This window comes from Rhea pennata, chromosome 5 (genome assembly GCF_028389875.1).
Source record: "Rhea pennata isolate bPtePen1 chromosome 5, bPtePen1.pri, whole genome shotgun sequence".
Classification (NCBI taxonomy): Eukaryota; Metazoa; Chordata; class Aves; order Rheiformes; family Rheidae; genus Rhea; species Rhea pennata.
The window spans coordinates 19,790,732-19,806,637 of record NC_084667.1 but is presented as its reverse complement, the minus strand read 5'-3'; positions in this window follow the sequence as shown (position 1 = coordinate 19,806,637).

Here is a 15,906-nt window from a genome sequence, read left to right as displayed (position 1 = left end):
CTTCCTTTAATGTTACATATCTTTGTGATATGCAAAACAGAAGGATTTTCCGTTTCCACTCTGAGGGTCAGGTAATGTCTATTGCTGTAATAAGAACACAGACGCTCTGCTGCAAATGTACCGAACTCACTCATTCACCCACTGCTGTGTTGCGGATGCCTGCGCTGTGCATCAGCAGGCTCACCAGCTGTGCTTGGGTTCAGCGAAAGCCCATTAGGCTGATTTTAAGCATAACTTAGTTTCTTATAAGGAGAACTTCATTGCTGAGAATTGCCGTTTGCATCGTTCAGGACAATGAGAGACGAATTAAAAGCACTGCGATGCTGCCAAGTATTATAATGTCATCTAATTTTTTATATAAAAGGTCAGAGGGCCTCAGGAGGCTATGAAAGGGAGTCTCTCTATTCTCTCTCACTACCACCTTCCCCCTTCCCACTGCAGTTTAATCAGTGGTGGAAGCACACTGCAAGTCAGTGTTGGGGGCACTGGGAAGCCCCAGCTCCTTTGTGCTCCCTCTCCTCCCTCCTACCTGTTGCAGTATGGGACTCCCCATCCTGGCACAGTCCCCAGGCAGTGCACTTCCCCTGTCCAACTCCCAGATGACATCTTCCTCATCATCCCCTTGGCTGGAGACAGACAAGAGCTGGCAAGGAAAGAGGCGTGCAGTCCACCCTTGCTCCAGCTGGGAGAGGAGGCAGTGGGGCTGCAGCCATAGCTCGGCAGACAGGCAGAGTGCAGAGACAGGCGCGAGATTTATAATGTGGCCACCAAGCAGTGTGGACACCTATTCCTTTTGATAACCCTGGTACCAGCTACAAATAGAGCCACAACATCATGGCAATATGGGCTTGGTGCCACTCGCTCCTGAGACAGTAGGTGTCTATCCATGTTTGTACTAAATCTGCGTGCCTAGAAGCAACCTCATATGAACAAACCACTGAGCATGGGCCAGCTCCTCGCTATAATAGCTGTGACAGCTGCTGCAACCTTCAAGAGCAAGCTGTTTTCAACTCTTTAGCCCTGGTGCTGAAAAGTAACCCTACAAAAAGGATTTAATCTTCTATAATAGCTACTAATATCCAACAGCCTTCAAACTGCCTGACATAAGCAAGCCAGCACGGCAGTGGGGCAAAGAGTAACCACATAATAACAAATCTATCCATAAAGGATAATATATATCAGGACTCTAAAATAAATGCAGTTTGGGAACAGAGGAGCAGCAGGGAAGGAAGGGAGATATGCACACTGGAGAGTGTTAAGTATCTTCTAGGGAATCAGACTCTCTCGCCTGTATCCATCTGAAACCTATTCAGGCTAGATGTGCCTAGAGGAAAACTAATTTATGTGAGGAATTTCAGGCACAGCCGATGGAACATGTGAACAATGGGCCAGATGCTGTGGTTAAAATGAAAGGCTTTATCAGTCAGCCCCATTAAGACACATGCAGCTGAGCAGCTCTGGGGTTAGACACTGAAAAAGCCACTGACATATGGGAAGACCAGCCCCTTTAAAAAAAGAAAAAAAAAAAAAAACACCCTCCCCTGCCTGACAGATTGGGACATGAAAGGGAATCATTGCTGTGAACTGAATTGTTAGAGTACGCAATAAACCGCAGGCAGCCACAGGGAGGATGAATCCCTGAGGAACTGCTCGAAGCTAAATCTCCTTGTTCCTCCATGTTAATGACATGGCCGATGGTGTACGCAGGATCAGGGTGCCTATGAAAGGCTCCTCCTGGTGAGCACCCCTGCAGCAGTACCCATCAGCATGTCTGCGGCCACTCTGTGGGAGCTCAGCTCAGGAATTTGCCACTCTACAGTGATGGAAAAGGAGGCCACTGCCAAACCAGCACAGTAGGCAAGTGGGACCATGTGATCATGAGGACAGGAAGGGTCAAATCTCCTCTTCTCCAGACAGGCCTCTTTGCCCGGGCATAAATGATTTGCAAGTGGACAAGAGAAAAAATCATCTGATTCAAAACCACAGAATCACAGAATGGGTAAGGTTGGAAGGGACCTCTGGAGATCATCTAGTCCAACCTCCCTGCTCAAGCAGGGTCACCTACAGCATGGCAGACAGGGTTGCATCCGGGCGGGCCTTGAAAATCTCTGCAGAAGGAGACTCCACAGCCTCTCTGGGCAACCTGTTCCAGTACTCTCTAACTCTTACAGTAAAGAAATTCCCCCTCACGTTCAGGCAGAACTTCCTTTGGTTTAGTTTGTGCCCATTCCCTCTAATCCTTTTGCATGGGACAGCTGAAAAGAGTTTAGCCCCATTCCCTCCTGCAGTGAAGGGGTAAGTATCCCTTCAGATACTTATACAAATTGATAAGATCCTCTCTCAGTCTTCTTTTCTCCAGGCTGAATAGGCCCAGCTCTTGCAGTCGTTCTTCAACCTCGTAGCACTGTTCTCCCCACTTCTTTCTTAGTCCTGGGAGGCAGCAAGCAAAGCAGTGAGCAAAGGGATTTTCAGTTCTTACTGAAAATAGCCTAGGAGGGTGATTTATTTTCCTTATTGAGCGAGGTAACTTCTTTTCACAGGATGGTGATAGAAGCTTCCTCCTCTTTGCTGGAATACATGGAATTGATGCTTGTTCAGGAGGCTTGGATGCAGGATGGGAAAGTGATACACAGACAGTGTCACTGGAAAGAAAGATTAACTATGAGGTGGCAGGCTGGTAAGGCAGACTGTATGCAGGAAAAGGTCTTAGACTGGGCAATGCTGTGGGGGGTCCATCCTCTTGCTGAGAAAAACAAGCTAGAGGAGAAGCCGGGTAACAGAGACCAGCAGGAGCAGAGGAGTAGGCAGAGATGTATGGGTGATGGACATTGTACTAGCTGGAATTAAGCTTTTGGGATACCCTAGGGTTGTCCCATTTGGCTTTCAGTGAAGCCCATGAAAACCTTGCCCCTCCAGGGTCACATTGCCGAGCCTTCTTGGTGTTTGCTGCAGAATGTGCTGGAAGGGGTTATCCTTGAACCACTTCTGCAATTACAGCTGGTGAGAAATGGATTTTCTGCACTTAACTGAAGCCTTATTAAGCTGATATGAATGAAATCCAATAAATGATTCTAAATTAATTTGGGCAACACTCTGTATAAGAAAAGTCCAGTTAATGAGAGTTAGTGTTGTATCCAGAGGGTCATGGGGTGGGTGGAGGAGAGGGCTGTGCCGTGCACAATGGTCTCTCAGTGCCATACCCTACACAGAGGGGATTTTTATTTATTTTCTTCTTTTTCATTCTGGGATGACACAAAGGAGGAGAAAATAACTCCTTTTCTACCCCCAAAATGGAAATGAATGTTGCAGCTGTGCAAGCAGCACCCGCCTTGATTAGTCTGAGAGAAAGGCCACAGTTAAATGAACGGAGGCTCCCAGCAGTCGACAAATTATATTATAGGAGAAGAAAGATTCAAGCTTCTGTTGTTTCATGCCAGTTCATTTATTGAGCAGTATTAACCCTTCCATCACCTGCTTTGTTGGCTAGGTTGAAGATAACCCCAAAGGGACTCCCTGAATGAGTTCGCAGTGACCTCATCCCTGGTGCTGCGTCTCTGCATGGGGCAGAGGGTAACCTGTAACCCCTGAATAACCCTGTCATCTGCTGTACGGCCTTGTTAGGGGGCTGAGCGTTAACACTGTATAGCCACCTCCTGCGTGTCCTACATTTGTAATTAGCTTTCCAAGGGGAGGACTGGGACCAGCTGAAAAGGAGAGAAGATTCATTACCAGTAGTAGGGAGGAAAGGTTTTTTTGACATTGCTAAGCATGCTGGCTTACTATAGGAACTGTCTTTAAGATCTTCATTTTGATCTTCTTTTGCTAAGCAGTAAGCTGAACTATGGAAATAATTTATCTCCTAGCATTTTCAGCTCTGTCTTTGCTCTACAATGAGGTAGGAGATACAATGCTTAAAGGTTCATTAGATGACTCAGCGGACACCGGCATTTTCTGCAGTAGAGTGTGTAAATGGGGTGAATATTTCTGATGGGTAGATAGCAGCTCCAAGCCAAGGAGATGTTAGATATTGTTATTATCCCAACCAACAAACTTCCCAACCTCCCATACCCAAGAAAAAGCAAGAACTGGACAATATGAAATGGAGAAGAGTTAAAGCCAAGCTGAAAATAGAAGCTACGTAAGTGCTTACAAATGAAAATAAATGAGGATATGCTGTATTTAAAAAAAAATGAGTATGGATATTGAGAAAAAAATATTGAGAGGCATGCAATAGGAAAACAAATAGAATGAGTCAGGGTTAAAAATAGCTAAATATTAAGAGCATGCAAAGTTAACATTTACAAATTTTTAGAACAGTAAGTGATCCCAAACTAAGCAATAATGAAATTAGAGCATTTCAGGGAACAGCAACCCTCCCTACCCCCTGACAAACAGTTTTTAGCTGGGGAGCACAGGATGAGACAGCCAACAACTGGGAAACATGTAAAAAAGAAGAGGGAAATGAACACGTGAGATGAAGGGTCAGAAATGTTTGGAATTGGACTTAACTGTTATTTGAATTAATAAGATTCATCCACCTTTTAGATCTGATTCTAATGCTTTTTTTTTTTTTTTTCCTCCATTTTATTCTCCATGGTGTCACACAAGTCAGTACAAGGGTAATGGCTTGCTAGTCTGAAGTAAGAATTCACTATCCGTTGGCTGCTTAGATGCTATGTCCTTCCTGCCTCCAACCTACATCTGTTCTGTTTGTTGCTCAAGAGGCTCTTTCGTTCTGTGAGTACCTTAGAGCTCTTCCTATTTGTCTGTGCTATGGTCCAAGCTGCCACCGTAACAGCAACTCATATGAACTGCTGATTTGAGACATCAAACTTGTCATCTATGAGTGTTAACATATTCTCTTAGAGGCAGGGAATGCATTTATGTATCTGCGTACAGTGAGGGTAGTTGATGCTCATATTGGAAATGATGAAAACCACAGTAATAGGACTGAATTCAGGAAAATTGATCTGATTTTTGATTAATGAAAGTAAGAAAGAGCAGCATTCTTAGTCTATAACTCTTCTCAGGGATCCTGAGGATTTTACTATCTTCTGTAGTGTGTGTGATGGATTAAAGATGTTTTCCAACACATAAAAGATTGTTTTCCTTCTTTGAATAGTATTGGGAGAGAAATAAAATCCAACTACACTGTTTTTTTAAAAAAAAAAACAAATAAGTGAGAAATGTTGAGACAGTCTCTGCTGTGATTTATCTACACCAATAATATCTGAAGGAGAGTATGAACAACGCTTGTCAAGAAGATGCTGTGACACATTTGCCTGTCTTCTAGTTATTGATCCTGTGGACAGAGAGAGAGGGAATGATTTTATCATTAGCCTTTTCAGCTTCATAGCCTCCACCTCAAGGATTGCCTTCACACGAGGATAGTGTGGGACAGGGGATGCGAAGCCTGAGGGAGGAACCACCACTGTCACTGATGACAGTCCACACTCCAGGCCACTTCTCCAGCCGAGCCCAGAAGAAAACTCTTCAGTGCACCACAAGCCACAAAATACCCTATGACAAAATGGAGAGCCTCATTGCATAAGACCTTCTTGGCTCCTCAGATTTCTGTGAAACAGAATAGAATATTTTATTGATAGAAAACATCTAGGAAACTCCGAAAAAGGAGCCACATCACCAGTATGTCATCATAGCGCACAAGAGGAGATTGCTTATCTTACTACCACCAAGCTAAGCAGTTTATTAAACAGTAAATTAAAGAAAAGCTTAGTATCTGTGACATACATAAACTTTGTAAAAACACTGAAGCTATAGCTCAGAAGAAAATCAGAGTTTGCTCCTGCCTCTCCTGATTAGGGATCCAACAACTCTGCAAGCGTACGGTGAGCACCTCTCCACCAGCTCCTTTAGAAGTCCATGGTTCACAACACCTTACAGAGATTATCCAGCATGCTGCTGAATCTGGCCCATGCCACCAAACTAATGACAACATCATGAATAGGTGCACCAAACGCTCTAAAAACACTGCCTAGAAGAAGTGTATCTAGAATACTGGTGCCTCTTATTTCTAACTTTCCAGTTCCTTGTATCAATGTTTTCCCCACAAAATTAATGTAAAGTTAAACAGTGTAATTATAGGTTGAAGTAAGACTCCTATTAGATTTTTTTTCCCTCTTTTTCTACTTGAGTAGGATACATTTCATTTTAAGGGCTCTGGATTATTCCAATCATAGTGGGACAGCCTTAAAGGGGTATTTTATCATCTGCCTAGGGGAAGGTCAATCTTTTGGGTTCTGTACTGTAAGAATCATCACGGAGTGACCCAGTAGTTCTCCAGGACAAAAAGATGCAATTATCGGACAAGAATGATGTGTGAGTTTTCTTACAGCAGGAGAAGAATCTCTATTTTGAACTTACATTGTCACAAGCAATAAAAATGTTTTCACATGAGTCCTGGTCATGATGCCAGGCCAGATGGGAAGAAAACATCCTGGGCTCACAACTGTCCTTGCCCTGTCTGCGAAGAAGGTGATTACTGAGCAATGCTCTGAGCTGCCTTGTCCTATTCATAGTAACAAATACCCAGGGTGTACTGAATGCCCTGAAAGGTACAAAACTTCTTTGCCAACTGGTTCTTCTAAAGCATCTGTTAAAAGGATGAAATTTCTGCAGACCCTATGGTCCTCTTCCCTTCCCAAGAAACTTTTGATGGTGCTAAGACATTGTTCTTTGATGCAAGTCATGTCGTTACTCTTTTTTTAATACTAAGGAAATTTACATGGCAAACAGGGATCTGCAGTGCCTTGTGCTTATCCCACCCATCTGGAGTCATAGTCCTGTGTTTGTAGCATCACCACTGGTAGCCATGGGGATGTGTATTTCATCACAAAGCAAGAAGTATAACACCCGGATGGAGACGAAGCAGTACGAGAAGCTGAATGCCGTGGAAATGTTTGTCTGCTTTGAGATAAATGTTGCTGTGCATAAAAACAATATATCCTGGGCTGTACTGGAGTGGAATGTTTTCCACAGATTGCTGTATTGCTCTGACTTATGGCTTCAGGATCATCCAGAAAACCTGCTGCAGCCAACAAACCAAAGGGCCCAAAAGAGAAAAGAAAAATGTTTAGGCAAGACTCTGTGTTACCATACTAAGACACATGGTTCCCATCTTCCAGGACTCTAGACTTGATCTTACTAGGTAAGCTTTCACACAGTGCGTGGAAGTAATCTGTTCCTTGTCTTAGAATAATATGTGGTTGGAAGAAAAACATCGTGTAAAAGTGTCACTACATGGACTGGTTAGGATTTGAAAGCCGAGCTCGGTATTTGTCTTGATTTCAGTTCCATCTCTGAAAGGATGTTAGTAGTGAGTTATCCTGCATAGTTAGTTCACTGGCGGTTAGACAGGGGAGTGTTTAGAGGGAAGGATGTAGTGTTATTGCTTTTGCAGAGATGTGATACAGGCCACCTGGCCCAGTGGCACCGCTTCTCTTTTGCACCTGGTATTGAACATGCGTACACAGTCTCAACCGAGCACACAGCTCTGCAATCCAGCTTTGACATTACTGATGAAAACCCAGCAAGATACCTGCAGGCACCAAGAGAGGAGTCACATCTGAGGAGAGCAAGCATTTAAAACCCTCCTGTGGCTGCCATTACTCCATTAAGCAGCCAGTGCCACTCTGGCAGGAAACCAGTGCTTCTGTCAGGAGAAGGCATACAGAAAAGATGGCAAGATATATGGATAAAGTACAGGATATGGATTTAGTAGATTTAGGTTCCCATATCACCTAAGACAAATTGAATTTATATATTTAGAGGCAGGAAATTCAAACAGAACCTCTCCTATTTCCTTTCATGTCAAAAGGTCCTCAGGCTAACGAAGGAGTCAGGGCTGAGCCCTGTTTGTAGAAACGGTGCCATGACCGAGGCAATAGAGACAGGCGACAAGAAATAGCCAAGATTACTGGCTGTTATTTGAATCTGTGAATTTGTTGGTGGATCATTGAACCTTCCCGTGCCTCAGCGTACATGGGTGCACAGCTTTTGTTGTAGCTCGTTGGGAAGACACGAGGCTTGTACAGGACTAGCAATATGTGAGTGATGGCCCCGGAGTATTTTTACTAATACAAATACAGCCTGAACTGCCACTTACCACGGCTAAAAGATAGGCAGAACACCCCAGCTGAGGACTGGAGGAATACACTAACGTGTATATGTACGTAGGCAGTGACTCTGTTTTACAACCGCTTTCTGCCTGGCAGACCAGGACCTGAGTCACAGGTGTGCAGTCCGAGAGGAGCCTGGGCAAGGAGCGATGCCACCTCTCAGCACAGAGGCAGTGCCATTCCTGTATCGCAGAGGCAAAGAGGGGCCTCTGGCCCCACCAGCATCATCCTCTGAATCTTATCTTCTCCTTGCTGGTGCTGGTGCTTCCTTGCTGTCCCTGTGTGGCGTGGTCTCACAGCCCAGGCAGGCAGGAAGGGATCCTTGCCTCTCCTGAGCTGAGGAGTGCCTGTACAATTGGCCTCTACATCATTTCCTGAGTCAGTTCAAGAGCTCAGCTGCCTTCTTCAGCATAATATTCTGCTTTTCCTGTGCCTTTGGATTTCTGTTTGTTTTCCTGGCGCCACTGCACCTGCTCCTGCTGGCTAGTGAAGTGTACTCTGTTGGCTCTCTGATCCCCTTTTTCCTGGGAGCCCAGGCAGGCCCAAGGCATCAACTCTCTGCAAGTGCTGTCCACATGGATTCATCTGCCACCCCCGAGATACACCCTGTCACGGCAATGAATACAGCCACCTAGCCACTGCCAGAGCGTTGTACCCGACACTCACATTTCCCTCTGCTGGGGAACCCTCCTCCTAATCACTTCGTACACCAACACCTGCCCAAAGATTTATTACAAAATAGCCAGAGTCGAAGCCAGGGATAAACATGATTCAGCATTTGAAGACATACAAAATCTGAAATCAGAATGATGTTGTATCATATATGAAACTATGAGCAAGACGGTCTGTGGAGGAAGAAGTGCCTTTAATGAGATTAACTCCTACACTTGGGAAAAACTGACAAGCCTTTTCAGAGAGTGTTAAAGTCTGACCCCAGATCTAAAAGGCATGCTTATGTGTATCTTTTTCTATTTTTAATGATGATACCAGAGGATGCAAAATAATTTCAGTGGGTGGGCTTTTTCTCTGGGAGGAGGTAATAACTGGGAAGTTATTATAAGCTGCCCTTTCTGGTGTCATTCAACCTTCTGGAGCACATTATGTCTGGTTCGTTCAACATAAACACCGCTGAGTCAAACCAGAGATTATATTTGGTCTCTGAAAAGTCTGTCTCATTTTCTAATTTTGTGACATGAGCTAAGCTGATGCAAGGTGGGAAGCAAACATGGTGAATATATAAACAAAACAGGGAATATGAGTCAGATCCAGCACTCCAGTCACTGGAAACATGCAACATACTCTCAGGATCATGGCTGTGGGGGTCAACACATTTTGGTGGGCTCCATTCTGGTGATACAGCTGGTGGAGAAGAAGACTTTCTCCTGGGGTCCCTGCAGGAATTTTACAAGTTCTTCAAGTGAGCAGAAATCTCAGATCAGTTGGATGGCTGTCAGAAAACTTCCCTGCAGCAGTTAATATCTAATTTATGAGAAGAAGAAGAAGTACGCCTCCTTTTCAGAAGCTAATACTGTTGTTTCTCCTCCTCCCACAAAATGCTCTTTGTTGAACAAGCAGTCATAAGCATCAGCAGTTGACTCTGTCTCAAGAATAAAGATTTCCTTTCTTGGATCATTTGGCAAATGTGCTCCATGGATTTGCCTCTGTGTAATTTGGACAAGAGACCTTGCCTTTCTCTCATGGTATTGAGGAGATATATTCTCCTATTCAGCCCTGAGGTTTTTAAGAGCTTTTAGAGGCTATTTCTCCCTAACAAGAAGTAACATTATGAGGCATTTTAATTAAGAGGAGATAATAACACAATAAGAACTAAAGCAAAATACCACTCTCATCTTCAGTCAAGCTAATGACCAACCATTACCCTTTTTTGTATCTGCAGGAAGGAAGTCCCAGTGTCTGGAAACTGGCAGTCCATAGGCCTTGAGTTCATAGTGGTGCAAGTATCTCTGGCAAATTAATCTCTCTCTCTCTTTTTTTTTTTTTTTTTTTTTTGCTTCTTATTGAAACTTGCTCCTGAACTTTTCCTAATGAAACTTCCTAAAGATCACCAGTGTAATTGAACATTGTTACCAGTTGGCCATTTCCTCTCCTTGCCATTTCTTTTTTCTTTTTTTAACAATCTTTTTTTTTTTTCCCAGGGGAAAAAACCTTCTTTTGACATCTGCTACTATTGCAAGAATTACTGAGTAAGAACTTTTTATCTAGAGAACAGGTTGGGGTTTGTTAATTGCTGCTATTTCTGTAGGCCTGTACACAAAATGTTTGCCATGCTTTCACTCTTTTGAATGAATACAACTAGAGATGCGTAGGATTTGCTTTAGCAACTGCACATGGATTCAGATCTCATTTAAATTGAGCTGATTTCAGGCTTTTTTCCATTGTTCAGCCGTTGGTGCCAGTCCTGATTATCCAGCTGTAACTTGTTCAGCAGCGGCATTAGGCATTATTTCAGGCCTATCTTCAATAAATGCAATAATTTTCTATTAATCTCTTAATGATAAAAAGCCAAAGCCCAATGTCAAGGACCACCAAGCTGACTGGGTCAAAAGCATAAGCTTGTAGATTGCACAGGAAAATAGCATATTTAAAGGGTTGTAAAGCAGTAACTAGAATCTCCAAACCCCAAAGTGACTGTCAAACATGACCCTTGCAGTGCAGGAGTGTTTTGTCCTTTTCTCTTGAGGAACTTGATACAAGGTAAAAAAGGCGTCTGAACCAAAGACTCCAGCCAATCCATAAGTCAGGTGGTACCTGTGGCCTCTTGGGTTCAGGAAAGCAAATCTCATGCAGTGCCAGGAGTAGAGAAAGCAAAACTGGATATTGCCTGTAATTTTGTTTGCCATTGTGCCTTTTGACGTGAATCTCATGAGGGCCATTCCAAGCAGCACACTGAGGTCTCTTGCCCATCAATATCTACTTTTGAGTCTGAGCAGGTGCAGGCTTTGAGCCCATGAACTGTTTCACCATGGCTAAGTGTACCATCCTTTTAAATGTCCTTCAATATGGCCCTTCTTAGTCTCTAGGAACAGCGCTTCTTTCCTATGAGAAAGGCACCCCCATCAGTGATGACAGCTGTGATTTCTGTCCTCACTTCTTTTGCTCCAGTATATATTCACCTGTCATGGCTTACTGATACAGTAATCACCTCTGCTTTCGGTCAGCTCTGCCCATCTTCAGTTCTTCTCCATGATCATCACAGTCTGCCTGAGGTTAAACTTGAAATGAACAATAAAAGAGGAAATACAATTTTTGAATGCTTCTTTGAAGTCACTGCTGCTGCATTGGTCTTATTCCACAGAATACATTAGGGAAAAGGAGAACAAACTTAACTCAGGTCTTCTGGTGTATAGAGTTTGGAAGCTAAGGAATTAGGATAGCTAACACAGACACTTCAAACACCTTGCTTTGTCTAGCTTAGTGCTACCATGCGAACACTGAAAAACAGATGTTTTTCCCTAGGTAAGTGCAGGATGTTCTAGTTAGAGGGATTAGCAGATCCTTTACATTCCCAGTAGAGTATGAGCCAGTATACAACAACAGCCAACAACAGGAGTAGGGAGACTATATCAAAAGTGTTCAGAGATGAAGGTGATGAACAACACAGTGGGACCATGACAATGTTGCTCCGTGATCATGTTTTTTCTGGTCTTCTGCCTTTCAAAACACCTGTCCAGCACTGCATACATTGCTGAACATGTATGGATGTGAATGTGACAAGATTACCACAATTTCAGGTCATTCTGTAATTTGGGAAGTTCATAATCAGCAAAATATGCAAAAAAAAGAAAAATGCTAAGAAGGGAAAAGAGAAAAGATTCCTAGGCAACAAGGAATGAGAGAAGACACAAGAAGGAGCAGAGAAAGCTAAAAAATATCAGAACTGTCCATGTTAGACAAAAAGGTTGCAAGGGGTGAGGAGAGAGACCTGATGAGAGATTCTGGTTGTTTCACAAGGGAAGCAGTTAAGGAATGGGAATTAGTCACACCCATAGAAGACCATAAAGCTGAGTACCAGGGATTCAGGAATACCACGAGCTGTTAGTAGGGACAGCATAGGGGAGTAAGACAGAGCCCATTTCTGACTTTACTCTGGGAGGAGAGCAAATTACAGGGCAAATTCTTAAGTAACCTTTTGAGGAAGACAAATAAGGTTTCTACAGCAAAACAAAGAAACAAACTCCAGGAAGGAAATCAGTTTTGTGGCTCTCCCTGCTGCTAGAGGTGGACTCCTCAGGAGCAGGGTTGCGATGGCTTAGCTCCCAGCAGGGTCCCTCCTCACCAAGGTCCCTCCATTCCCAGGCGCTTGGCAGCAGGGCCAAATGATCCCTTGGCCGACTTCTCTCTCCTGCCTTCTCTCCAGCTGTACTTCTGCCAAGCCCCATAGCCCCTTTCTGTGAATGTTGCTTGTTATTTCTTTGACAGCATGATGGAGTCCTCCTTGCCAGCTTGTCAGAAACACTAACTGCAAATCCCCAGCATAGCCCCAGTGATGCTCCAGGCATCCTTCTTCTTTTTAGTGGTTCTGGCAACTTGTGCTGCTCAGTTACTCACGCCGAGTCATTGGAGGCACAAGGACAATCGCACTGTAATTGCATTCTGCATTGGAGGGAAAACTGGCTTCCTCGCAATAAACCCATGTGCAGCTGAGAGTAAATACAGATAAAGGAGCTTATCTGTTTCCAGTTCAGGGAATATAGAGTTTACACGCTTCTCATATATACCCAGCAGGTGAGTTTATCCACTTTTTGTTTATTACTACACCATTTAAAACAGCGCAGTGGTGCTCCCCAGGAGATGCACTGGCACTCTGCCCAGAGGTGACCCATCTGCCCATCATTTGTCTGCAACACCACATGGAGACTTTGCCTTAGTCTGACTAGGCTTATCAACTGTAAATAAATCCAGTGGTAGCCTGAGCAGTCTTCTTTTCTGTCTCTCTTTGTCAAATGAATATGCCACAACATCTAGGCTGCAAATAAACTCAGTGCCACTTTCTTCTAATTAACACTTTATAGAAGAACTCAGAGTATTTTCAAGCTGTAAAACAAATACCCAAAACTGATTTCCTCTAATACCATGGAGACAAGATTCTTTCCAGAACATCAGCCTAAGCCAAATTACAAGTTGCCTCATCATAAGATACATTTATTATAATACCTCTGTCCCCTTTGCTTGTGCAAACTCCTTTGGTGGAGTTGACCCTGTCAAGTGTAACCAATAAGCACTGGCATAAACTTCCAGTCACACAGAACTGGAAACTAAATATCCTCTTGACTGGAATAATATTGCTCTCCCATGGATACCTGCATGCTCCTTGTGTTCTGTGTCAGCAAGTTGTCATCGTGCTATGACTAAAGCGGCTACTTGAAAGAAGCTGATACCAAAACGTGGCAAGCCATGTGCTTGGCCTCCTGCCTCCTTTCCTCCCTTCTGCGTACGAGTCAAAAAGCAGGAAAAATGTCGGCAGAGAGAGGTTCCTGCTGAGGGAACGGCCCCTCGTGCAGAAGCTGTCCTTACCCATTCACAGTTTGTCATCCAGAGGTTGTATCAGCACCATCTTCTGTACCAGACAGCAGCCGCATCTGTAAATCAGTCTGGCTATGTGTTAAAAGCCACTTTTTGCAGCCAAAGATGTTTCCTAGAAAAGCCTGGCAGCACGCGAAACCGGCATTTGTTTGTGCCCTGTTCACATGCTGCACTGACTTGCAGTGCATTGCCCTGATCTGAACCTCAAATTGAATAAAATCAGATCACAGAACAACTGTTAACGCTTACTGTGACAAACAGAAGGAAGCCAAGGGGCAGGAAACACCCCCTGAGCCTTACGCGCTCATGCTCCTTCAACGGAGAGCTCCCTGGCAGAGCCGCTGAAACCTGGGTGCCGTGGTAGTGGTGCCTGTGAGTCGTGGTGTGGCTGCTTCTGCCCTACTTCTGCCTGCACGAATCAATGGCACAATGCCCCAGTAACATCTTATGATTGCCTGCAAATAAGTAAATTTCAGTATAAGTAAGGCAGTATCAGTTGCCGACAGTATGGCTTTACTAACATTTAGTATCTACATACAAAAAATACAGATCAGTTAATCTGAGAAAAAAATGATTAAGTTGTTGTGGTGTGTTTTTGATTGGAATTAGGCAACAATGCTTTCATTTATTTTTAGAGGATGAATAGTTTAGTTTTTAAGTATGAATATTACAAGTTAGTGTTTTTTATTTGATTTTGTTCAGAGAGGAGGAAAAAATCACTCTCTTTCCTGGTGAGTGCCAAAATCATTAATTCCTTCTGAAAGTGAATCCTCTCTCTTACATTTTTGGCATTTAAATAATTAATTTGAAAGTCAGTATGTCAAATTTTGCCCTTATTTATTTGTATCCACTGAACTGAGTACCCTTGCCTCTGAAAAATGCAGGAGCCTTCTCTTTCAACAAAGCAGGAGGTGGCTCAGCCCCAAAGCTGATAGCACAAGACCAAAGACAGGTCTGCAAGCAAGATTTTTGCCCCTAAATTTTCAGCATGTCTGTGTCTGTTAATGGCAGCACTGAGCTGCTCTTTCTAGTAACAGAAAAAAATTAAGCTTCAAAGCAAAGGTTTATCATACTGTAAGTCCCAAGTATTTTGAAATGGCAGTTTTGAGACATTGATACATCAAACACATCCTATTACTGCACAAGCACACAGATAAGGAAAAGGCATTTTTCATACATTTCCTTGCTCTTCCTTCATCATTTCTAAGTGGTAAGTTTGTGCTCAAACTGTATTTAATGAGAATGATCTTTAAGTCGTCTTGCTTCACTCAAAATGCCCTTCCCCAACCCCCAGCTCTAGGTGAGAGAGGTAATGAACCATTTACTGACCTGCTATTAAAAGATGCATTGATTTCCACTAGACAGTCCTGTTCATACTCCTGATTGTATGTATTTTTTCTGCTTTGAGTTAAAGTCTGGCCTGAAGCCATATGACAATAAGCAATGGAAAATGTTCCAAGAATAGATAGCTTACTGTTTCCCCTTTGTCAAACATTGCCACACGGGGAATAGACAAGTTGAAAGTAGCAGCAAATTATGCAAAATGCTTGAGCAAGAATTACAAGATGTGCCCAGATAATGATACATTTTTGTTTGCAGCCTCATTAGACTATAGGGTATCAAAATGAACCTTCTGCAGAGCCTTCCACGTTAGGATGGAGACTCTTTCTGAATGCTAATGAATTAAACCCTGCCCTTTGCCACTGTGAGGGCTATGGTTATCTTCTCCCTTATTCAACCATCTCAACTCTGATGAAAGCCACAGAGCATACTGAAAGAGGCTGCGGAGTATTTTGCTCGAACCAAAGACAGTGTGTAATATATTGTCTCATTTTTATTATTTTCAGTCGTGTGTTAGATGTCTGACAGCCAGATCTAATCATATCTAATCCAAACTGTTTGCACAGAGCATAGATTTCTCCTCTCTTAGTCCAATTTGAATGAATTTTACTCCTAGAAGAATTTTGGAACTGGCTCTACTCATATAAAAAATAGGAACATTTGTGGGACAAGTGCCATTAAAATTAAGTAGATAAATCTTCAGAGGAATAAGAGAAGCATTACCTACTCCTGTAGACGGGAAAGGAGAAAGTCAGACTTCCATAAACATTTGTGGTAAAAAAAGGAAAGAGAACAGTTTCTCATCCCATGCTGTTGTTTTACGTACAGAGTCAGCTTGTTCCTTCTCCATAAATGTACAGTTTAACATGGAATTCATGCCAAA